This window comes from Durio zibethinus, chromosome 20, assembly GCF_047325235.1.
Source record: "Durio zibethinus cultivar Kanyao isolate XHJ-2024 chromosome 20, ASM4732523v1, whole genome shotgun sequence".
NCBI classification, from domain to species: domain Eukaryota; kingdom Viridiplantae; phylum Streptophyta; class Magnoliopsida; order Malvales; family Malvaceae; genus Durio; species Durio zibethinus.
The window spans coordinates 2,043,799-2,060,339 of record NC_143181.1 but is presented as its reverse complement, the minus strand read 5'-3'; the positions used below and the strand labels follow the sequence as shown (position 1 = coordinate 2,060,339).

The 16,541-nt window shown below is 36.3% G+C and overlaps 3 pseudogenes across 2 annotated transcripts; 1 reads left to right on the top strand and 2 right to left on the bottom strand.

Annotated features, from left to right (window-relative positions):
• The first annotated feature begins 1,020 nt into the window (after positions 1–1,020).
• On the top strand, positions 1,021–4,523 carry LOC111314827 (lysine histidine transporter-like 8; annotated as a pseudogene). The gene is made up of 5 exons (XR_016330846.1): positions 1,021–1,431; positions 2,441–2,574; positions 2,990–3,414; positions 3,510–3,641; positions 3,832–4,523. The product of XR_016330846.1 is annotated as a lysine histidine transporter-like 8 (transcript).
• Positions 4,524–6,681: 2,158 nt separating this feature from the next.
• On the bottom strand, positions 6,682–8,211 carry LOC111314826 (dof zinc finger protein DOF3.4 pseudogene; annotated as a pseudogene).
• Positions 8,212–8,438: 227 nt separating this feature from the next.
• LOC111314825 (ent-kaurene oxidase, chloroplastic-like) lies at positions 8,439–14,676 on the bottom strand (annotated as a pseudogene). Its single transcript, XR_016330793.1, has 8 exons — positions 14,517–14,676; positions 14,204–14,364; positions 11,750–11,911; positions 11,463–11,604; positions 11,110–11,359; positions 10,830–10,991; positions 10,541–10,735; positions 8,439–10,455 (listed from the first exon to the last, which is right to left on the bottom strand). The product of XR_016330793.1 is annotated as an ent-kaurene oxidase, chloroplastic-like (transcript).
• Positions 14,677–16,541: the final 1,865 nt, after the last annotated feature.

Sequence of the window (16,541 nt, the reverse complement as noted above, 5' to 3'; positions counted from 1 at the left end):
ATATATTATTAATAATTAAATGATATTATTTTATTAAATATAAAATTTTATTAATTCGTAAAATAATTATGTAAAAATTTAATTAAAAAATTAATAAATTGATGTAATTTAATTTATTGATAATATATAAAATTTATATAATAATATATATCACATATAAATTCATAAATAGTTTGTAAAATACAACTTTCTCAAGTATTTAGAGAATTATATATATTGCACCAAAGTATTTAGTTCAAGTCATTGGTAAATAATTTTTTATTTAAAAGTATTATTCAAAATAAATCTAATATTAAAATTTTAATATAATTAATTTAAATTTTAAATTATGACTTTTTTATATAAGATTTTTTAAAAACAAAAATTAAATAATAGTAAGATATTAATTACAGCTATGTCTAATCGGGCATGTGCAAAAAATAGATCCTAGTAGATTATGTTCGACAGAGATTGGTTGGTTAAACTAAAAATGGGCCTCTCCGTCCCGGCATCCCCTATACTCAAAATAGAATTTCACGCCAAATGTGCTAAAAACAACGTTAATTTCATAGCAACGCGCCGGACATCGCGTGAATCATTGCTGGCCCACACTGACCGCAAAATCCGGAACAAGACCATGATCCCACCAGCAAACTTGAAATCACTTTCCATCAAAATAAAGCATGTCCATAATGCGCTCCGATACTCCCTCCCGCACAAATTCAGTAACCGTATTCAAAACTCGGCTATGTATCTTCTCATGTTCACTTGCACAAAGCCCATCAATCAAAATCATACCCATCAGCATCGCATATCATTTAGCACTTGGATTAACGTTAAATTATTTTCGTTTCTGTTGATCAACGGTGGTGATTAAAGATGTGCAAAGTTTGATGCTATATTTCTTTCTTTTTTGCTATTTTGACGTTCGTCGACTGTGAAAGTGAGTGAAAGCTAAAGCCAGTTGGAACAAATTAATATAAAAGCGACTAAGAAGTCTCCATTATTTCTTCTCGTACTTGGTCATTCGTGAAAGAGAAAGAAGATTTTTAACTTACATTTTCAAGTCATGGAGGAGAGGCCCGAGACAGAGTTGATATCGATTCCAGCAACGCCGCATGTGTCAACGCCGGAGATACAGACGCCATCAGGGCAGAGGTCGCCAAGACCGGAGTCCAAGGAGGCGAAGTCATCGACAGCATGGACTCCGACGTCATTTATATCTCCCAGTTTCTTGAGTCCAATAGGGACTCCAATGAAGAGGGTTTTGATCAATATGAAAGGTTACTTGGAAGAAGTAGGTCATCTCACTAAGCTTAACCCTCAAGATGCTTGGCTTCCCATCACCCAATCACGCAATAGGAACGCTCATAACACTGCGTTTCATAACCTCAATGCTGGGGTTGGGTTCCAGGCTTTGGTCTTGCCTGTTGCTTTTGCTTGTCTTGGCTGGTATGAACATTTCTAGCCTTTCTTTCATATATACTAGCTTGCATGTTTAATGATTTTCTTTCCATATGTTAGTTTGGAGTTGGATTTTGTTCACACACTGTTTCATTTTTTAGCAAGTTAATTTCCGCTATCACAGCTTTTATCACCTAGCAAAAGAATCTACATACTCTTTTTCACAGCATCACATTAATTTCTTTGGTCCCTTTAAGGAGACTGTCACAGTGTCACTCTGTTTCTGCCTTTACATGCAGTCACTGGAATTTGACCAAAGTTGATGTGGGTGTGGTCCTACCCAATTATCCTTTACTATCCTCTTTACTATAATTTATCATACGTTTGAATGAAAAGAAGAATGAACAAATGCCCTTGAGGCAAGTCATTTCCTTCTTTCTCATCTTTCGATTTTTCACAAGTTGAATTATATCTAGAGAATACGATCTGTAGGGTCCACTTGTTTTTTCTGATTCTTTTTATGGTATTAAGTTGGAGGGACCCTTTAGCATTGATTATTACTATTCTTGTTTTGCTTTTTCCTGGTTCATCATGTGATATCCATGTCATGATTTTGGACAGATCATATCAGCTGATAAGCATGTTGCAAAAATAAACTATGCCGCCTTTAATGTTTTGAAATTATGGAAGAATAAATTTAAGTATGAAGGAAAGAAATGATCCATAGTTCAGCTTAATAAGGTCTTTTTACTCTCGATCCTCCCAAGAGCATTGACTTGAACCTACAAAATTAACCAAACTTTGGTAGAATTTAGAAGAAATTCTAAAATGGGTCACTGTTCATGAATTTGTCATATAAGATCTTCCATTACATCTGGCTTGGTCTGAAAATAATGTTCATTGGATTCATTTGGGGGGAAGAGCTCCTCGTCCAATACTCTGTAGATGCAATAATGGCAAAAGCAACTACGAGGGTAAAACAAAAATATTGAAATGATAAGCGACAACTTTCTTAAAGGCTGTTAGCTTGATTTGCTTTCTGCGGTTGATTGTGTAGGAATTGGGGTATATTGTCCTTAACTATAGCCTACTGTTGGCAACTTTACACCTTATGGATTCTGGTTCAGTTACATGAAGCTGTCCCAGGAAAGAGGTACAACAGATATGTGGAGCTCGCACAAGCAGCTTTTGGTGAGAACAGATGCCTAAACTCTTCCTTAAAAAATAAGCAATCCTTTTCTGCTTGATTAATAGCAGTCTAGTCACAAGCAGTAAAATCCTATTGCAGCTTGTGTTTCATGCTGAACTTTCATGTCGAATGCTAAAGTTATGCTGTTATATTGCTTTGGAACTGCTCTTGACTCTCAGTTTCACATAAATTCCTTATTTTCTGCCATTGTAACCTTCGAGATCAAAGAAAATTAAATAACTGGGATGACCTTTCAACTTATTATTCTTGAATTGTCAAGTCCACAGCATACAACTGGAATTTGGTTAACTAATTTTAGGAGAGAATTTCAAGTAAATCAAAACTTTATATTTATACACCATGTAAAATTGAATTGGTTTATAGCTTCTTTTTTTTTTTTTTTTTGAAGTTTGGCAGGAGAAAGATCGGGAGTTTGGCTTGCTCTTTTCCCAACAGTTTATTTATCAGCAGGAACTGCAACAGCTTTGATTCTCGTAGGAGGGGAGACCATGAAATTATTTTTCCAGATTGTTTGCGGTCCTCTCTGTTCTTCAAATCCTCTGACGACAGTCGAGTGGTATCTGGTGTTCACTTCAATGTGCATTGTCCTATCTCAGCCCAATCTTAATTCAATTGCAGGGCTCTCTCTAGTAGGAGCCGTGACAGCCATCACTTACTCCACTGTGGTGTGGGTGCTCTCTGTTAGCCAACAAAGGCCACCAACAATCTCTTATGAACCTGTCTCACTGCCATCCTCTGCTGCTGCTTTCTTCTTTGTCATGAATGCACTTGGAATCGTAGCCTTTGCATTCAGAGGCCATAATTTAGTTTTAGAGATTCAGGTATGCACTGTTAAACAAGTTTCGATGTCATTTCTTGTAAGCCAATGGTCATTCTGGTTTTTCTAAGCGAAGTAATTTTCTGCGGCTTGTTTCAGGCAACAATGCCATCAACATTTAAACACCCAGCTCATGTCCCCATGCGGAGAGGAGCCAAGGTTGCTTAATTCTTCATTGCCATGTGCCTTTTCCCTATTGCCATTGGAGGCTTTTGGGCTTATGGAAACCTTGTAAGTAATCGAACTTTTTGATATTGAAGGAACGTTGTCTTCTATTTCAATGAATGATAGGAGGATGATAAACTATAAGGTATTAAACTTATATCATGGTTTTATAGTTTTATATAGTAGCTAGGTGTTGAATTGCCATTCTACTATAATGTCAATCTGTTGCTTATTGCATTTATTTCTCTTGATTCAGACGCCTTCGGGAGGGATTCTCAATGCACTTTATACAATTCACAGTCACGACATTCCAAGATGACTTCTTGCCCTGACTTTTCTTCTTGTGGTATTCAACTGTCTGAGCAGTTTCCAAATATATTCGATGCCAGTTTTTGACAGCTTTGAAGCTGGATATACTGGCCGTACCAACAGCCCATGCTCAATCTGGGTTCGATCTGGTTTTCGTGTTTTCTATGGGTTTGTCTCCTTCTTCATAGGGGTGGCACTCCCATTCCTTTCAAGTCTTACTGGACTGTTAGGAGGACTCACTCTTCCAGTTTCATTTGCTTATCCTTGTTTAATGTGGGTTCTAATAAAAAGGCCTACCAAATACAGCTTCAACTTGTATTTCAATTGGATCCTCGGTGGGCTGGGGATTGCCTTCAGCATGGCCATCTCCATTGGTGGTGTTTGGAGTTTGGTGAACAATGGGCTTAAGTTGAAATTCTTCAAGCCCAACCAAGAAGATGAAACACCTAAAACAATAAAACATGCTTTCGAATTCTGTAGAATTTACAGATCATATTCATATTCTGTCCATGTTTCAGTGTAAGCAAGAAACAATAGTTATATATTTCCTGATGCATAGTTCAGGTTCGGTGATAGGTTACACATCTTGAAATACGCCTTTGGCTTGTTGATCAGCTGTATTCTGTTTCATCAACACATAAAAGCCAGTAAAATCTTCAATACATTAACTCCTCAACTTGTTGGATCTAGTATTTGATGTTGAGATCATTAATGGAAGTGTCTAAGCTAACAAAGACCTTTGAAATCATATTTCATTGAAAAGGGCTTGAGGTCCATGATAGCATAGCAAGTAGCAAAAATTAATCCACACCTATTTCGTCAGTCTTGTTAATTTAGAACCGTGGCCTGCTTAGACCTCCAAGTCACAACCTCACTTTCGTCATAGCTTTCGCCAGTACCACGCCATCAATGATGGCTTTCCATTTCCAGTCCACCTCAAATGTCACTGGCTCTTCTCAATGAAGCAATTAGTTTTTCAAAGGGTGCAAGTGACAATGAAAGGAGAGCGCCAGAGCGGTGCCCCATGAATTCATAATTGAGGGCTATTATTAGCATCTAATGTGGAATTTCTTCTCCCCAAATCCCTCTCCACCGCTGCTCATACATTCTTGTCAAGCAAATTGATGGTAATGAAATGACTGTAATTATCATCTTGACATCATCATTATGAAGCAAACTGACTGTAATCAAAACACATTATATCATCATGTAGGGAAAATGTCATGTAATTGATAAGGTTAATGAACCCGTCAATTAAGGGGCAACATGTTCGAATGCGCATGCAGAAATAGTAACTGAGGTTTCCTTTTCACTGTCCTTTCTGCAGTGAAGCATACCTAACATAAAGAAAGAAAGAAGAAATCACCAATAAAGGAAGCCATTTGGTTTAAAAAGAGATGGCATTGTCCTCACCAATGAGGAACCTGGAACATTCTATATCTGCAGTACTGAAAAGGGGATGAATGTATCTTATGCATGGTGGGGCAATCAACAATCCCCACATAGATGATGGAAATGATTAATCCAACTGAGAAAGTTTCTTCTTTCCTATTTCGAGAATGCACTGTGTGCACATATTAAACGAACTTCAATCTGGCTGCTGCCCCAATATCCAACCTGCCAATGTCCCTAAGCAAAGGCATACAGGGAAATGATTTTAGGCAAAATTGACCTCCCCACCTGCATCGTTATCATCATTGTATAGGTTAAGAAGGTAGGAAGATAACTACTAATTTGTAATGTCTCTTTCACATTATTTACCACCGACCTAATGATCTGTCTTCTCTTCCTCATAAAGTAAAAGAAAAAAAAAAAACTGGAAGCACGGTCCATGACTCCTTTCTCTTGGTGTTATTTCGAGTCTAATAGCAGTAAAACAACTGTGCTAGTCAGAGGACATCCCATTTCTTTTCACATGCAGATCATATTGGTTTATTAAATCTTAAAATTTGATTCAATTTACACGCTTACAGCTTACGGCATGAAGCATCATCATATGACATTATGATTAGGGCACGTATGAGATGAGTGGAATTAGAACTCGATAATGCTGTGGGGCGACTAGGCATGGGATTGTGGTAACGTTTTCAGGTTTGAAACCTTCCAAAAAGGAAGAGTTTGTTGAGAGGAAATTTTCCTACTGATCAAAGCTGTCAAAGGGGAGAAGGCGATGGCTCAACTTAAACACGTGCAATAACCCATGAAGAGACCTTGAAGCAATAGCTTTTTCCATTAAGAGCAAATATGAACAAGATGCTTCTCAAATGGCCCCTTGGTTGGCGGAATGTCACTCAGAGGCAACAATCAATTTTTCAAACGAGACCAGAGGTGAATATGTTTTCTCGAGGTATCATTCTAAATTCCATGGCATTCCAGGTCCACCTGCTGCCTCTTTTCCTTGGGTGAAATTGATAATCTGCAGCTCAAATTTTATACCCTCTAGGTACAAATACTCAAAATTCAATTGCTTTTATTGAAGGTGGTTTAATTGGCAACGCCAATTTACTTGAGCAAGCTCTAATGGAGCCATAAGGCTTCGAAAGTTTTTTGCTAGATTCGTAACCAAATATACTCTTGGAATGATTAACTAGTGGTTGAGTAGTCGGTAACTGAAACCTGCAGACATTCTTCGAAAATCGAAACTCAAATACGATACGCGTCACGAGTGTTCTGCTGCAGAGTATTCAATGGAAATCACCCTTTCCAAAGAAAGGAAAACAAACAAAACGAAAATGCTATTATTCGGATTTTATGCATTCAAACAAAAGAAAATTTGCTTCTATAATGTAGAACTTCATGCAAAAGAAAAAAAAAAAACTTTCAAATTCATTTCCTTCCCAGTGCAAAATATTCAAGACACCAGAGATATACAGAGTCATCAAAAAACGAAACCCTAAGAACATAGAAACTCACTACCCAAGAGGTGACAGTTTCTATTCTACTACAATCTATTATCTCTATACCCACCAAAAGAAAAACACTGACCCAAAAGAAAAGACAACTAGAACTTTAAAATAAATCCCACAACACCTTAGCAGTAACCAGCAAAGTCTCCAAACGCTATCCAAAAGGCAAAAAAATAAACATTAAGGCTCTGTTTGATAGAGAATATGGAAAGGATTAAGGATGAAAAATTTGTTAATTTAATGATTAAAATTCATAATATTTTTTGTTTTATAATTTACTCGTGAAATTAACAAAATTTTCATCCTTGTTCCTTTTCATTCTGTCAGCCAAGTAAAAGCCTAAAAGACGAAACCCTTTTCTCGAAATGGCAAAATCCTTTTACTTCAAACCTTTCCCTGGTGCAGAAATTGCAAGACCTGGCCAACCAAAGCAATCCCCATCAACTAACCCTCCGCCACCTTCAACATCGTTTGTTGCTTGCCATGTATTACACCCAGTAGTTCCACCTATGGCAGCACCAGGTCCAGCACCAACCCCTCCACTAAAACCACCAAGATAGCCATTTCCAGGATATCCCCAAGCCCCATCAAACCCTGAACCAGCCCCAAACCCGTATCCACCCAGTGTCAAGTACCCTTCTCCCTGAGAGTTCAAGAATGAAGTGAAGCCTCCATTCACAGGAAGATCCGCAGTTTCATTCAAATTCACGTCAGCCAAACCCATTTCAGGTTTAACTCCAGCTCCAGGCATAACAGACACAGGGTTAACAGCCATAGGCACAGACTCAGCTTCATGCGTCACGCTCGAGGAAGAAGAAGTTGCAACAGAGGGAGAAGATCCAGAAGAACATCGAGAGCGCTTGGAAGCCTTGCGGGTCCCACCACCAACAGGAACGTTACGGAGAGTTCCACCTTGAGTCCAGTAACGGCGGCACGACTTGCAGAAGTAACGAGGCTGAGCGAGGTTGTAGTTGTTGTAGTAGCAGAACTTGGTGCTGGTTGAGTCACACCTGGGGCATGGCAGTGGCTCGGTCAGTTTGGGTGGTGGGTGCGACCCCATGGTTCCTGGGACTCGAACCGGACGCCTGTCGCCAGAATCTGCAAGCATTTTTGTTGGTTCAAGGTGCGTGCAAAACTGGTGGTTAAAGCTTAAATTTTTTCACAGAGATAGAGACAAAAGAGGGAAAGAGAAGATTTTGAGAGTGAAAGGGAGGGAGATGTTTTGGTAGTTCTAAAAGAGACAATATCCGAGGATTTTGTTAATGTTGGATAGGGGTGGAGAGAGGGATAAGCAAACAAGAGGAATAGAGAAGCTTGAATAAATAATGGCTTTTTCACAGCTACTGTTCTACAAAACAAAAACAACTTATAAAGAAGTGTACGATGTTTATAGCCGCTCAAAGCTAGGCTCGGCTAAAGTAACTAATCCATTATAGCTTCAGAAGTTAAACATTTTTATTATTATTCTAATTAGATTCATTAACTATATTTTGAACTTAACCGTAAAAAATTTTGTTTGAATAACGGTATATCATGAAATTTAACTATTATATATGTTCATCTGTCATTTACGTTTGCTGTTAATTATACGTAACAATTGTTTATTAAAAATTTAGAAAATGGAATTATATAATTATAAAGTGCTGCAATGCATAATGGAGTTATATTAACACAAAATGTTTCCTGTCTTGCTTTTGGGGCCAGGCGGCGGATCATAACGAGGAAAAGCTGTCATTTAGCAGGACTTCTTAGACTTATCATATAGCATGCTACTGTTCAGTGCTCACGTTTAAGATCCTTAACTTGAGTGTTTAGTTTGACGATGCGGATGAATCAGGATTCAGGATAACCTTTCCGATATTCTTTTAATAATAAACTGCAACTAGTAACCGCCAATTAATCAAAGAGAAAGAGAGATTAACTTGAGCATCTATCAAGGACAGTCGGCTTATGGGTAAAAAGAGAGAGAAAGCATGTCATGTACAATGTTCGAGAGAAGCAGATGTACAGTAAAATACTAGAAGATGACCGACCGACAATATAATTGGTGTCGGACAGCGTGGGAAGCAATAATTGGCATTGCTTGCTGGGTGCGCCTACAAACCTCTCCTAGTCACTCTCTCCGCACTTAACTTGTTAGCCGGATTTCTCGGTTTCCGTGATCTCTGCTCCTTTGATTTTGTCTATATTAATATCAATATTTGTTTGGTTGAACATGTTCCAAACCCTCTTGTATTTGTATATTTACGTAATCATTTTTTAATCATATGGTAGTAGTAATATTTTGTGTTTCTGTATCGTTATCCAAACTCTTGCTGGACAATAGATAAGTGGTTGAGACGGGTTTGGGCAAATGGGCATGGACTGTCTTGTTTTAGGGACTTGACATGATCTGGTCTTAACCTGCCTGACTCTCATTCAGGTGGCGCAGGAAGAGTCAAGAACTGGGTTTGCCTACCGTGAACAGTGCAGACAGGGGTCAAGAAGGGCTGTGTCCTTCCTTTGATTGTTGACCGCTGAATGAGACACGTGACGGATAGAGAATGGCGGTTACTGTTAATAGCCAAGCACGCGTGCGGCTCCAGCGTGTCTAGCAGTAGTCAGCCGAAGAGGGAATGGTGTGTCTAGGGACTCAGTCGCAAGATTCTCTCTCCTCTTGACTCTATCAGTTTCTGGGTGAGTACAATGTGAACTTCCTTTGGTGCAGCTTTCAGAGTTCAGACCTGTTTCTGACTGCCCAGACTTCCTGTATGACCCTCACCAGGACCTAAGTACACCACAGGGCTTCCCCTCATTTTCAGTTTGCATTGCATTTTTACCACTTTTATTCCAGGTTAATTGTGGGAACATCTCTTTGAGGCACTCCAAGTCTAACCAAACCAACCGAATTGAAATTGTCAAAGTAACTGAAAGCCAAATACTGTACCAATAAGGGTTTTTAAGCTTACAAGCATGGCCTGCTTTCTGGGAATATGATACTTAACAATTTGATGTTATAATTCATATCCAAATGCAAGTATAAACCACTTATGGAATGTAGTCTCCATCTCAGATAATGAGAAGTAATTACTTGGCCCTAACTGTAGTCTGAAGGCGAGCATCAGTTTAGCAAGACATAGTTAATTAGCTACTTTTATAATACATTGATGATGCATCAAAGTAAACTTCTTTTCTTTCGCATAGTGGAGACTTGCTAGTCATTAATAATTATAGCTCAAGTCCTAACTGATTTACTGTAGTAATTAAGTTGTAATATGTTCTGTCCAAAGAAGTTCAAAGATTGTGCAATAAAGATGCTTAATGTATCAATCCTAAAGGATGGAAATTAAGAAAGCTGAGGGTATTATTCCCTCTTAATTTCTTGGTTTTAGGATTGCAAGCAGTGGATGCAGCTTCTGAGAGGTCAGCCCAACTGTATCAACTTTCTCCTCTTCTCCATCTTTCAGTCTCCACTCAAATTCCTGTACCAACCTACCTATTGCTGCACAAGCTATCAACATCGCCTGAAGAGAACCTGCGCATGCCCTCTTTCCCGCTCCAAAGGCCATTGTCTTGCGCAAATCCAAAGGGTCGAATTTCTCATCAAGAAACCTCTCTGGATTCCACTCTTCAGGGTTTTCCCAATGATTCTTGTCCATTTTACACCCATAGATGTTAAGAGCAATCTGCTCAAAAAATAGTGTCACTTTGATATCTTTCCTTTGAGGGACAAAGAAAACAAGGAATTTCAGGTAAAAAAGAGAAACCAACCTCACTTCCTGCTGGTATATGATACCCACCTATTTGGGTATCTTCATGTACATATCTCAAAGGAACTAGAGGAGCTGGACTGTGCTTCCTAAGGGTCTCATGGAAAACAGCATCTAAGTATCGGAGTTGCGAAAAATTTTCCTCCTTAACCTTGTTAGAACCACAAACCTTTTCCAATTCATGACGGAGACGATCCTGTTAAATTTGGAACAAGAAATTCGTAATCTGATCAAAAACAAAATTGAATGAAATTACTAATTAGAATAAAGAATTTAGTAATTAAAACAACCTCCCGGCTTGGATCTTTTGCAAGCTGATACATGACCCACTCTGTTGTGACCAAAGTAGTATCTACCGTTTCAATGATTGCCTCCCAGAGCAACATTGCTAATTGCTCCTTTGTAAGTGTCTTTGCTTCGGAGAACAAGTAATCAAGATAACAATTCACTTCCTGTTTTTGATCCATCCAAGCTATATTAGTTGCATCAGAAGCTAATTGATTTCAAGAAGAAAAAAAAAAGACAGAAAATTTGGCAAAGACAATGGCTCAGCTCTCAAGAAAAGACTACCTCCCCTGATTCAATTCGTTTCATCTGTTCCTTGATCAAGGCGTTCATCAAAGCCATCCTCCTGAAATGTTTTTGCTGGATATTCATTTCAAAACTTTTGTTAGGAATCCATTTAAAGTACGGGAAGAAATCTCTCCAATCTACGTCAATTGCACCCTCCATCATGTCAATGACTAAAATTTTATCTCATTTCTTGACAAAGTAGTACCAAGCTCCTGCACATAAATTGATTGCCCGTCCATCCCCAAGCCTGCAAATAACAAGGTGTTTATCTCAACATGTCACAAACAAATTCTTCATGTTTTAATTCCTTACTCTTAATATCTTCCATTAGCAGAACGGATAAAAGACACTCGCTTCATTGCCAATCCAAAAAGTTCAAGACTCGAATATTTTCCTGAAGTTGACTGTTTGGAGGGGATCATCCTTCACCAAAGCATGAAAGTGGCTTGATCTATTTTCGATCATAGTTTCCCTGTGGTGTCGATGTCGTCTCTAAGAATAACACAGATAGTATCAACAACATAAAACGGACTTGCAATTTGTCAAAATTTTGAAATGAAAATGGCTCACATGCAAACACAAAAATAGAGGATCATACTTCCATAGATAAATATAGTTATGGACCCTGGTGGCAAACCTGAGCACTTGCACCCAAAGTATTTGTTAGCAAACATCGTTTCGCCATCTTGTGAAACTCGCTGTAGTCACTTGTTGCAACCATACACTTGTCATTAGTGAGAATCGTCAGTGCGTTCGATTGGTTCCTTGTCGAAATGGATGAAAACCTGGTCACCATGGCCTGGACAGCAACCAATAATGACAACCAAGATTATATTATTAACTTGGACCGCTTCTCTAACAGCATAAGATATAAAATCCAGTGGATCAATTGCTTACGAAGTGGTAGAAATAACTTAACACACGCAATTTTCAGAGGCAATAAGATTTAGATGAAGTAACCAAGGTTTTTGTCCTAGTTCTTTGTTTATCAAAGGCGTACATCGGCCTGGCCAGGTTTAATTGGGCTTTCAGGTCATATATTTTTTGCCCATGCCCTTCTTTATTTAAACAAAAGAGGAGGTCATGCAGTGCCGGCTTGGCGTTTCAAACTCAAACCCGCCCACAAATCTGATTATATATATAAAAAATTGATTAAATATGTAGGAAATGGTATACCTTTCTTGTTGCTGCATAATAAAAGTATATATAAACTAATATTTCGATAATTTGTCGAGCCGAATTGGGCAGGTATTGGGTCTTTAAATCTTAGCCCAAGCATGACTCAAAAAATTCTAGGACATCTCTACTCCATGAACTATTGAACCATCTCTTTGAGTACTTGAGTGTGAAAAACCAGAAACAAAGAGGAGGGGAACTAGGGTTGGCAGCCCGGCCTGTAATTGACAGGTTTCAGCTTGACGCGATTTTATAGAATCCATTTCTTTTTTTTAAATCAAATTTTAGATAGGATAGGATTGATGTATTATTTTTTAGAAAAAAATCAGGTTCGGATTAAATTTAAATTTTAGACAAATTCGACTTGATCCGATATTATATAAAAAATTATTTTTAAAATTTAAATTTATATATATTTATATATTTATATTTAAAAAATAATATTTTATATTTTTTAAAAAATAATATTTTATTATTTTAGATCGAATCAAATTTAAATATAAAAATATAAAAATATTTTTGAATCAAATCGAATTTAAAACGAATAAAAATTTATCTCGACAACCGAAGGACAGAATAAAATCTGAATGTCAGAACAGTATCTTAAAGGGCCACACCCACTTCTTGAGTATAGTAGGTCCATACAATTATGGACTTTAAACATGGTAATAAACCATGGCCTTGAAAACCCTTATACTACCAAAGTTTCTTTACTCATCTCCAATTTTTTTTTTTTTTTAAATACTCGTATATCAAATATTTATTTTTATTTTTATTAAATGATAAAAATACTCTTGATAATTTATACATTCAAAAATCACATCTTATTTTTCGAAAATAAATTTTCAAAAGTTATATTATATTCTCATAAATCTATTTTCAATATATATATATATATAATTATCAATAATTGATTACCATGAATAAAACACCTCTCTTGAAAAGTTCATTTTCGAGAATTATATTACTTTCTCAAAAATGAATTTTTGAGAGTAATTTTGTACTCTCAAAAATAAATTTTTGAAAATACATAAAATTTTTAAAATATATATTTAATTATAAACTCTTAATAATGAAAAAAATTAAAATTTTTAATTTTTTGACCACTAAAAAATATTATCACTAGGTTAATAAATTTGACAATAAAACCTAGTAGCCAAAAGGTTAGATACTATCAGATTTATCAATCTGCTGATGATTTTGTCAGCAATAATATTCTATAAGGTGTTCAATCTCGAATTAGCATAAATGCACACACATGAATCATTGATGTATCCATTTTTACTTGATTATATGAACAAATGGAAGAGACCAAGTTCTCAAGCATGCATGGAATAAAAATGATTAAGGTGTTTTCGATTTTCTAGAGGCTTATGAGAAAGAACAAATTTATCTCATCCATATTAAGAATATCGATTTCAATTTTATTCGTACATATAATCAAGTAAATTAGTTTATAAGTGTATGATTAAAGTTTTTTATTAAAAGTGAAATTGAGTTTCTCAAATATAAATATAAAAAAAAAAAATTTAAAATGAATATCTGAAAAGTTTTGAGATCTCTAAAAAATGAATATCCAAAAAGCTGGATTTTATGAAGTGAATAGAGAAAAAGAAATGATAAGAATGAAAAATAGAAAGTGAGAGATGGTGCGTGTTTAGTAAAAATAGAAATTTTAATTTTTAATTTGGGATATATATAAAAGTGAGATGTATATAATAATAAATGAAGTGTATATAGAATTTTTCCCCGGTAAATTTGGACCATATCTGCAAATACAGAACTACCCTTCATGCATTATGATTTGCTAATGTTGGGAGTGATGTGACGGTAATGATGCCCTGTGCGAGCCACGGGGGAAAGTTGAGAGAGGCCAACACACATACACACACATGAAGGAAGCTAAAGTGCCAACCTCTTTGGGCGTCTCTGGAGAATTGATAACAATAACAGTAGTAGCTCCGGTTCTGATAGAATAGACTGGTCCATATATCTCTGCCCATCTTGTGAATGTCTTGTGAGGTTTTTTCTCTTTCAGCTGCAGCAAATTTCCTATAATAGGTAGCCCTGGTACCTCTGCACCAACCCCATAGTAAGAAATCTGAAATCTCATTCCATTTCATTTCAATCTGATAATATCTCAGATAAGAATAAAGATTTGAGCACACAAAAGAAACCCCTGGAAAAGAAAATTCAACAGGAAGAAGAAAAACTGAGCGTATATGTACCTGGGACAGTTGGAAGGCTGGTAGATCCCATCTTACGATCCGATAGCACAAATCTTTAAAGGAAAATCGAGAAGAACGACAAAGTTAGGCCAACAACAGCGACGGAGTTGACAGAGGACACAGTTTGTGAGCACTGAATGAAACGTGCCTTGGTGATCATTTTCACTTTATAGGGTAGACCATTTTACAAGCTTTAAGGGACTTATAAAATCTTATATTATATACAATATTTTTATTTCTATATAAGGAAGATGGTTAATGATTTGATAATTTAATTAGGTATCATTTCATGTTTATTCGTTGTCAAATGTATATAAAATATAAAATTATTGTATAATAATTAATACTAATCAACCAAATATAAAATATATTTTTTTGTTTTTGTTAAATTTATACACGATTTTGATTAAAATTTTAAATTTTATTATAGTTATATTTTTTCATGTCATTTTATATCATCAAATCTAAAATAATCGATTATGGACAAAAAGTATTCTGGAGATATTTTTGCAATAGGAGATAAAGTGCCGCAGAGTGAAAGAACTAATATAGTAAACTTCTAGCAATGGACAAAACCCTGGAAACCCATTACTATGTCAAAATACTACACTAGCAGCAAATAAAGATGAAAGGGAAGGAATAAAGAAAGTTTGCTAAACTAAAAGGAGAAAAGTTTGCTGTCATCTTCCTCCAATGGTAAGTGAGGCTGAGACATTGAAAACTTTTATTTTCATTTTAGTTAGGCCGGTTTTGTTTTGATTGTTGACTGAGGCATTAAGTTATATATATCCAGCAGCATATATGGCGATAAAGGATGTTTGGGAAAATTTTGGCATCTCATTCGTTGGAATCTTACATAATTAAATGCCTATATTCACATGATTGATCTTCTGAGTTTTGTTTGGAACTTGTCACTAATTGTGTAGTCCATATATCAGACAAAAAAGACAGCTGTTTTAGTGAAAAAAATTTGCAAACAATTCAGTTTTAGGCATGGATCAGCCTAACAAAGCAATAATTTTGCTTTCCAAAGATGCTGCTAAGAAAATATTTAGATGAGGAAACCTGAATTGACACACCAATATCAACCCTCTATCTCAATGAATGTTCTCAGCTTATCCAGTAATCCTGTATCATAGAACCAGTGAGTTCAAGCCTAGTATTTTATGCTAAACCATGCATCACAAATAAAAATTAGAGGTGATTTGGAAATTATGGTGTTGTGAGCGGTGAGTTTTGCCAAAATTTGATTCAAGAAGATTATTAAAAAACATGTTAGAGAGATCAAATACCAGAATCTGTCTGTCTGGCAGTGTGGCACTCTCTTTCTGTTTCCCTGCAAGTAAGCATTTTCCTATATTAGTAGAATATAATTCTAGGCAATTGAAATCAATTGGGCCTGGTACCAGCACAGACAGGCCCCGAGCCTATGGCTAAGGCATTTAGTCACTTGGTTGGGGTTGCTTTGGTGTTTCTTTCTTGGAGCCACACCCAAGCCAAACCCAAACTGTCCTGACTTTTTGATTACTGTATGGAAATTAAAGTTGTAAATTTTAATGTTAGCGCAATTATATCCATTAAAACAAAATCTTCTTGGGACTGTCCTGACTTTTTGATTAATGAAACAAAACCACCTCAATCTCAATAGTATATAAGCAAACGACCATGTTTATTGCAAATTGAAGCGTCACCAAAGGAATTTTCCTTTTTGGAAACCATGTGTACGGTTTATTTTACGTACTTTCGGTACTTCGGAAATTTCATTTTGCTTTGGGCATTTGGTACTTTGAAATTTCTGAGCACTAACATTTTTTTTTTTCTTTTCTTATCTGTTTCCATTCCAAGTTGTCTTGTCTGGATCCCAGAAGGAAATTTGTTTTGCCTTCTAGGTGTCAATGTTCTTTAGGAACACTAAGATTTGGAGTTTCTTAAATAATTGACCACTATCCAACTCAACATGTCCAAATTTTTATTGCATGGATCAAAGAAGAATCAGATGATTTTTATAATAAACTCTAGAAGATA